A 9016-nucleotide genomic window follows, 5' to 3' on the forward strand; every position below is an offset into this window, starting at 1 on the left:
CCAGAGTCTCCCACTTCCAGCTATCTCTCTCTCTTTTTTTTTTTTTTTTTTGAGACAGAGTTTCACTCTTGTTGCCCAAGCTGGAGTGCAATGGCATGATCTTGGCTCATTGCAACCTCCCCCTCCCAGGTGCAAGCAATTCTCCTGCCTCAGCTTCCTGAATAGCTGGGACTACAGGTGTGTGCCTCCACGCCCAGCTAATTTTTGTATTTTTAGTAGAGACGGGATTTCACCATGTTGGCCAGGCTAGTCTCGATCTCCTGACCTCGTGATCCTCCTGCGTCGGCCTCTCAAAGTGCTGGGATTACACTGTGAGCCACCATGCCCAGCCCCTTTCTGTCCTTTTTTTCTCTGCTGAAATATTTAAAATTAAATAGGTCACTTCACTCCATACTTCAGCGTACATCTCTAGGAAATAACAACCTTCTCTTCTATAACCCAGGAGCCATTTTTATATCTAACAAAATTAGCACTGCTTCCTTGTTATCATAAATACCCAGTCCATAATTACATGTCCCCAACTGTCTTTACAGTTGAGTTGTCCAAATTAGGAACCAAACAAGGTCCTTGTGTTCCATGTAATGGTTGTCTTCTTAAGTCCGTTCTCATTTTTTTTCCCCCAGCCATTCACTAGTTGAAGAAATGGGGTCAGATTTCCTTTAGAATGTCACACATTCTGGGGGCGTTTACCTACTTCCTTATTGTGTCATTTTATTTGTTCCTTCATTCCCTGTATTTCCTGTTAAATGGAAGTCAGCACTAGAGGTTTGATTAGGTTTATGTTCAATTTTGTTTGTTTGTTTGTTTCTTTGGCAAGATTCCTTCATAGGTGGTGATGAGTGCTTCAGATTATGTCACGTCAGGAGGTACACAGTGCCTGGTTGTGTCACTTTTAGTGAAGCTAAGATTCATCCGTGGGGTTAGGTTGTGGCAGCTCAATTTCCATTGTAAAGTTCTCCATCACCCATCATCTTTGGTTTCATCCATTAGGTGAGTCTTGCTTTGATTAGGAGTTACAAAATGGTGATTTTTCTAATTCCATATTCCTTCCACATTAGCTGGAATTATTCTGTAAATAAGAAGTTGTCTTCACCAATTAGAGCTATTTGGCTATCCTGAAATATAGTTTATACATGCAGGCAGCATAAGTGCTTAATTCTTTTTTTTTTTTTTTTTGAAACGGAGTCTCGCTGTCACCCAGGCTGGAGTGCAGTGGCATGATCTCAGCTCACTGCAAGCTCCGCCTTCTGGGTTCACGCCATTCTCCTGCCTCAGCCTCCCGAGTAGCTGGGACCACAGGCACCCGTCAGGCACCCATCACCATGCCCAGCTAATTTTTTGTATTTTTTTAGTAAAGACAGCGTTTCACCGTGTTAGCCAGGATGGTCTCGATCTCCTGACCTCGTGATCCACCCGTCTCGGCCTCCCAAAGTGCTGGGATTACAGGCTTGAGCCACTGCGCCCGGCCTCTTTTTATTTTTTAATTGCCAACTTCCAGAATAAGAATTTGGGAGAAATATCATTAAAAAGGAAAGACAAAAAAGAAAGAAAAGAGGCTTGGGCTTAAAGCTGAGCAGGAATGAATGGCCTGGATAGTGAGTGGGGAAAGGAAGGGCTATTCTGGTAGACATGTCTACCCCTGGCTCACTCCAGGGCATGGACTGTGTGTCCATGACAGACAGTGGTGGAGAGCTCAGTGCTCTGGCCCTTGGGCAGCAATGACAAAGACATGAGACAGGCATGGTGTGCTCTGTTGTGTAGGACCCAGGGAGATAGGGAGATGGGGGGATTGGGCAGTACAAGAGCAAACCAGATATGGGGAGACAGAAAGAGAGATAGGAAGTGAAAAAGCAGCTAGATAGAGAAGACATAAAGAGAGACAAAGAAAGGGAGATAGAAATAGAAGGGATCAAGAATGAAATGTGGCCAGGTGCAGTGGCTTACACCTGTGGTCCTAGCACTTTGGGAGGCTGAGGTGGGAGGTTTGCTTGAGGCCAGGGGTTTGAGACCAGCCTGGGCAACACAGTGAGAACCTGTCTCCAAAATAATTTTAAAAAATTGTCCAGGAGTGGTGGTGCATGCCTGTAGTCCCAGCTACTTGGGAGGCTGAGATGGATCACTTGAGCCCGGGAGTTAGAAACTGCAGTGAGTTCTAATTGCACCACTGCATTCCAGCCTAGGCGATAGAGCCAGCCCTGTCTCAAAAAACAAACAAACAACAACAAAAAACTAACAACAAAAAACAAAAAGAATGAAATGCACCCAGAAGCAGAACAGGACAGAAAAGCAGAGAGATATGAGGGAAAAGGAAAGACCAAGGTAGAAAATAGGCATGAAGACAAGGATTGAGACAGAGAAGGGGGAAGAAAAACACATATGCTAATTTTTTTAACCTTTCCTAGGGTGCTGAAGACATATGTTAAATTGATTTCAAATTAGATAGAGTAATAGAGGGATAGAGAGTGGGGAAAACAGATGTAGTGATACAATTAGGTGAAGGCAAAATGTCCCAGTGACAGAGTGAGGAGGAAACAGAAATGGAGACAGTGAAGTAGAAAGACAGAAGGAAAAATAAAGAGCTAGAAAGACAAGAACGAAAGGAGTCCTAGAGAAGGCAACTAAGAAAAAGAAGCTTGAAACAGATTAGTGCAGGAGCCAGAAAACTGGAGAGACATGGAGCGGTGCTGAAGGGCTGTCAGCCTAGGAGCTCGTCCCAGGCAGATACCAGAGTCTCCCACTTCCAGCTATCTCTCTCTCTTTTTTTTTTTTTTTTTTTTGAGACAGAGTTTCACTCTTGTTGCCCAAGCTGGAGTGCAATGGCGTGGTCTTGGCTCACTGCAACCTCCGCCTCCCGGGCTCAAGCGATTTTCCTGCCTCAGCCTCCCTAGTAGCTGGAATTACAGGTGCGTGCCACCATGCCCAGCTAATTGTTTTGTATTTTTAGTAGAGATGGGGTTTCACTATGTTGGCCAGGCTGGTCTCGAATTCCTGACCTCAGGCAATCCACTCACCCCAGTCTCCCAAAGTGCTAGGATTACAGGCATGACCCACCGAGCCTGGCTCTCAGCTATCTCTGGGTGGCTTGTCTCATCTCCCAGTCCCACCCCTGGGGACAGGAGACTTACAGCTAGCTATGTGTGGATGCCATCCTTAGGAGCCTGAGTCAAGGGTTCCCAGCTTCCCTCATCCCCATGCCAGATGAGCCTGTATGTCACAGATGGGATCACTGCTGCAAGACTGAGGTCCTGAGGCTGAGTGAACTCTCAGAGATTTGAAAGACAAGACATCCAGGCAGAGGGTTCCTGGCTAGAAACAAAAGACCACAAAGGATGCCAAGGATTTGCAAGTGGAGGGAGGAACCAAATATCTTCCACTCAGCCTCTTCTGGTCCAAAAGCCACTGACCCTTTCTGCCTGACTCAAGGTGAGAGGTCAGGGATTCAGAGACTCTTGGGTCAATCTTGGGTGTAGGTCAGAGGGAGAAGAAGTGGCCTCTGGACCAGGATCCTCCAGCTCCTCTAGAAGAAGAGTCCATTTATTCATGTGAACTGCAGAGGAGACTCCAATGGAGGCTCAGTGGAGGGGAAGAAATGACAAACTTGCTCACCTTCAGGGGCCGTGAGGGAGGCCCTGAGAAGAACACTTTCCATTCCAGAGGTTGCAGAGGAAGAGGTTCTGGAACCAGCAGGAGCACACCCAGAAACTAACTTCAAAGCAGATTCCCACTGCCACCTGCCCAGGACTGGGGGAAGCCAGTTGCCTCTACCTGCTTGAGGGAGGGGTCCAGCTGATCCCTCTCCCACTCCACCCAGTTCCTGCCTCCTTGCCAGGGCAGCAGTACGGAAGTGCTGCAGGAGACTGGCAGTCTCCTGGTGGGCAACAGTCCACCTAAATTATCAGACAGCGCCCCTGAGAAGTGCGTTGTTGTCCCCTGAAGCAGCAGCTACAGCAGCCAAGGGAGCCTGGAGGCCCCCAGGCAGCCCCTCGGCCACAGCTACAGCTGTCACCGCAGCCTAAACGGGAGCTCAAACAGGCAGCTTGGCTCACGGAGCAAGGATAAACCGGGCAAGGTGAAGGGTGGCAGCAGGTCAAGGGTGGACCGGAGCATGAGACACAGGAGTTATGGGGACAAGTCAAGGGAGGACAGGCAGGGCAACGGGGGCAAGAGCAGGTATAGGATGGGCCCGGGAGGCTAGGACAAGTAGGGCAGGGAATTGCACTAGAGGGACAGGCAGTGCAGGAACAGGGGGGTGGGGGACAGCCAGGGCAGGGGAAGGCACAGGCAGAGAGGGGACAGGACAGACAAGGAGAAGCAGCAGGTGGACCATGCCTGGAGTGGGCAGGAGGCTCTTGGTGGGCAGGCTTCTTATTCCGAGGCCCCAAGCGTAGGCCCAGAGAGAAGTCCATTCAGCTGCAGTTGTGGTCAGGCTGGGGGCTGGGTGAAGGGGAGGACAGGGTTGGAGTAGGAGGGGCGGACGGTGGGGGACAGGATTAAACCTAAGACATGCTGAGCCTTGCTGATCCTGCAGGGAGCTCAGCCCTCCACATCCAGCCCTCCTCTTCCAGCCCTCCCCTTCCAGGCCGGCAAAGTTCTCCTACAACCCCCCTCCCCTGACAATCCTCCAACAGCACCAGATCAGAACACGTTCTTCAAATATGACGTGTACTCCCAGGCCTCAGGTCCTTTGTTCACACTGGTCCTTCTGCTCTGAGTACCCCTGCTCCCTTCTTCACCTGGCCAGGCCCTGTCATCTCTGAAGTCTTCTCTTTTACTCAATCAAAAAGCATTTCTTCGCCAGGTATAGTGGTTCATGTTTGTAATCCCAGCACTTTGGGAGGCTAAAGTGGGCAGATCACCCGAGGTCAGGAGATCGAGATCAGCCTGACCAACATGGAGAAACCCTGTCTCTACTAAAAATACAGAATTGGCCGGGCGTGGTGGCACATGCCTGTAATCCCAGCTACTCGGGAGGCTGAGGCAGGAGAATCACTTGAACCCAGGAGGTGGAGGTTGCGGTGAGCTGAGATCATGCCATTGCACTCCAGCCTAGGCAACAAGAGCGAAACTTGGTCTTAAAAAACCCCCAAAAAACAAACAAAAAAAAATGTATTGAGCTCTAAGCCCCTGATGCCTGAGTCTCTCCAACACCAACCTCCAGAGCTGCTGCTTCAGGGCCCCCAAACAGCTCCCATAAGGGACTCAGGGAAGCAGCAGCAGGCAATAGCAGTGGCCACAGGAGGGCTCTAAGAGACGGAGTCTGGGATGTAGTTGGGAGCTGGCAGAGGAGGTGGTATGCCTGGGTTCTAGGAACTTCCAGGGAGACCAAGTCCCAGGTGTGAGCGTAGGGGGTGTCCAGCTTTCTCTGGGAGACTGACAACCAGCCTGGTCAACTATTATTTGAGACCTAGTATGCATCAGGCACTGGCCTTGGTAATGGACAAGAGAGCTAAGTTTCTTCTCTTACGGAGTTCCCATAAAAGTGAGGGGTGGAGGCCGGGCGCGGTGGCTCAAGCCTGTAATCCCAGCACTTTGGGAGGCCGAGACGGGTGGATCATGAGGTCAGGAGATCGAGACCATCCTGGCTAACACGGTGAAACCCCGTCTCTACTAAAAAATACAAAAAAAAAAAAAAAAAAATATCCGGGCGAGATGGCGGGCACCTGTAGTCCCAGCTACTTGGGAGGCTGAGGCAGGAGAATGGCGTAAACCTGGGAGGCAGAGCTTGCAGTGAGCTGAGATTGCGCCACTGCACTCCAGCCTGGGTGACAGAGCGAGACTCCATCTCAAAAAAAAAAAAAAAAAAAAAAGGGGGGGGGGGGGGGGGGGGGGGAAAAAAAAAAAAAAAAAAAAAAAAAAACTAAATCGTTTTAACAAAAAAATGTCTCTTCTCTTTTTGGAATTGGAAAAAAAAATTTGGCCTGAAAAAAAAAAAAGTGAGGGGTGGAGTGGGGTGGGGACAAAAAGCAAACAGGTAAACATATAACTTAGCTTATTTCAGAGCATGAGAAAGGCTATTCTTATCCCAGGGTGATGTGATAAAAAGTGACTCTATCAGAAGTGACAGTTAGATCAGCCCCCAATCAGGTATGATCACCCTTAAGGGCTTTGGGGGAGATGCAGTCTGTCAAAACCTGGCAGAGGAGGCAGAGCGGACCTGGACCAAAGCTGAATGGAACCCGAGTGGCTGGGTTATGGAGAAAAATAAAGCTGAGAAAGGAATAAGGAAGGCTGGAGGTGGCAATCTAAAATTCGGTGGTTAGGGAAGGCGTCACTGAGGCAAAGACCTGAAAGAAGTGAGAGAGCAAGCCATGGAAATATCTAGTGGGAGAACATTCCAGAGAGTGGGGACGGCAAGTGCCAGGAGCAAAGAGAGTCATAGTGGCACAGGTCAGAGAGTAAGGCAGAGGTCCTACCACGCAGGGTCTTGTGAGCCATGGCAGGGACTTGGATCTTATTCCAAGTAAAAAGGGAAAAACAGCTGGGCGAGGTGGCTCCTGCCTGTAATCTCAGCACTTTGGGAGGCCTAGGGGAAGATCGCCTGAGCCCAGAAGCTCAAGACTAGCGTGGGCAATATAGTGAGACCACATTCTTTACAAAAAATTGAAGAAATTATCCAACTTGGTGGCATGAGCCTGTAATCCCAGCTACTTGGCAGGCTGAGGCAAGAGGCAGAGGCTACAGTGAGCCGAGATCACATCACTGCGCTCCAGCCAGGAGCACAGAGCAAGACCCTGTCTCAGAAAATAATAAAAATAAAAATAAAAATAAAGGCCGGCATGGTGGCTCACACCTGTAATCCTAGTGCTTTGGGAGGCTAAGGTGAATAGATAGGTTGAGCTCAGAAGTTCAAAACCAGCCTGGACAACATGGCAAAATCCCCATCTCTACAAAAAAAATACAAAAAATTAGTTGGGCATGAGTGTGCACGCTTGTAGTCCCAGCTACTTGGGGACTGAAGCAGAAGGATCACTTGAGTCTGAGAGGTCAAGGTTACAGTGAGCTGTGTTTGGACCTCTGCACTCCTGCCTGGGTGAGAAAGTGAGGCTCTGTCTCGAAAATAAATAAATAAAAAATAAAAATAAATAAGATAAATAGAAAACCTCTGAAGATTTTAGGCAAGAAATTGTGTGGGTTTTCTTGGCCCTACGCCTGCTCCTGGTTAGAATGTTCTGCTTCGGCTGGGCGTGGTGGCTCACGCCTGTAATCCCAGTGCTTTGGTAGGCTGAGGTGGGCGGATCACCTGAGATCAGGAGTTCAAGACCAGCCTGGCCAACATGGCAAAACCCCATCTCTACTAAAAGTACAAAAACAAATTTGCCAGGTGTGGTGGTGGGTGCCTGTAATCCCAGTTACTCAGGAGGCTGAGGCAAGAGAATTGCCTGAATTCGGGAGGCGGAGGTTGCAGTGAGCTGAGATTGCACCACTGCACTCTAGCCTGGGCCACAAGAGTGAGACTCTGTCAGAAAGAAAGGAAGGAAGGAAGGAAGAAAGGAAGGAAGGAAGGAAGGAAGTTCTGCTTCCTGGCCGGTGCAGTGCGGTGGCTCACGCCTGTAATCCCAGCACTTTGGGAGGCCAAGGTGGTTATGGTTAGATCACCCGAGGTCAGGAGTTCAAGACTAGCCTGGCCAACATGGTGAAACCCCCGTCTCTACTAAAAATACAAAAATTAGCTGGGTGTGGTGGTGGGCACCTGTAATCCTAGCTACTCAGGAGGCTGAGGCCGAATCACTTGAACCCAGGAGGCAGAGGTTGCTGTGAGCCGAGATGGCACCACTACACTCCAGCCTGGGCAACAAGAGCGAGACTCTGTCTCACAAAAAAGAAAAAGAAAAAAGCTGGGCACGGTGGTTCATGCCTGTAATCCCAGCACTTTGGGAGGCCAAGGTGGGCAAATCACGAGGTCAGGAGTTCGAGACCAGTCTGGCCAACATGGTGAAACCCCATCTCTACTAAAAATACAAAAAATTAGCTGGGTGTAGTGGTGGGCACCTGTAATCCCAGCTGTTTGGGAGGCTGAGGCAGGAGAATCGCTTGAACCCGGGAGGCAGTGGTTGCAGTGAGCTGGGATCGCACCACTGTACTCCAGCCCTGGTGACAGAGTAAGACTCCGTCTCAAAAAAAAAAAGAAAGAAAAAAAAGAAAAAAGGAAAAAAAAGGAATATTTCTTGTATAATTGATACAGCCACTTTGGAGATCAATTTGGTGCTATCTAATAAAATTGAACCTGTATATACAGTTTGACTCTTAATTCTATATCCTAGAAAAACTCCTGCATCTGTGACTGGGAAATATGTACAAGAATGTTCATGGCAGCTGGGCGCAGTGGCTCACGCCTGTAATCCCAGCACTTTGGGAGGCTGAGGCGAGCGGATCACGAGGTCGGGAGATCGAGACCATCCTGGCTAACACGGTGAAACCCTGTCTGTACTAAAAACACAAAAAACTAGCCAGGCGTGGTGGCGGGCGCCTGTAGTCCCAGCTACTCGGGAGGCTGAGACAGGAGAATGGCGTGAACCCAGGAGGCAGAGCTTGTGGTGAGCTGAGATGGCGCCGCTGCACTCCAGCCTGAGCGACAGAGGGAGACTCCGTCTCAAAATAATAATAATAATAATAATGTTCATGGCTACATTGTTTATAACAGTCCAAACTGAAAACAACTCAAACATTCACCAACAGTAGAATGAAAAAAATAACTTGTGGTATATCCATGCAATGAGTACTATGCAATAGTAGGAAGACAGCTATGTGTAACAAATTGGATATATCTCACAAGTTGAACAAAATAAGTAGGAAGCAAAAAGTAATAGAGTATCATTCCATTTATAGAAAGTTCAAAAACAGGCAAAGTTGAGCAGTATTGTTCATGAAGGCATACACAGATGCTAAAACTATACAGAAAAACAAGTAATTTCTGTGTTTACGATTATTACAAACGTCAGGATGGTGGTTCCTTTTTAGGGGACTGAGGGAATTGTGAAAAGGATGCATGGGGAACTTCTAAAAGTATAGGAAATAC

The sequence above is a fragment of the Colobus angolensis genome, unplaced genomic scaffold, assembly GCF_000951035.1.
Source record: "Colobus angolensis palliatus isolate OR3802 unplaced genomic scaffold, Cang.pa_1.0 Scaffold87, whole genome shotgun sequence".
NCBI lineage: Eukaryota > Metazoa > Chordata > Mammalia > Primates > Cercopithecidae > Colobus > Colobus angolensis.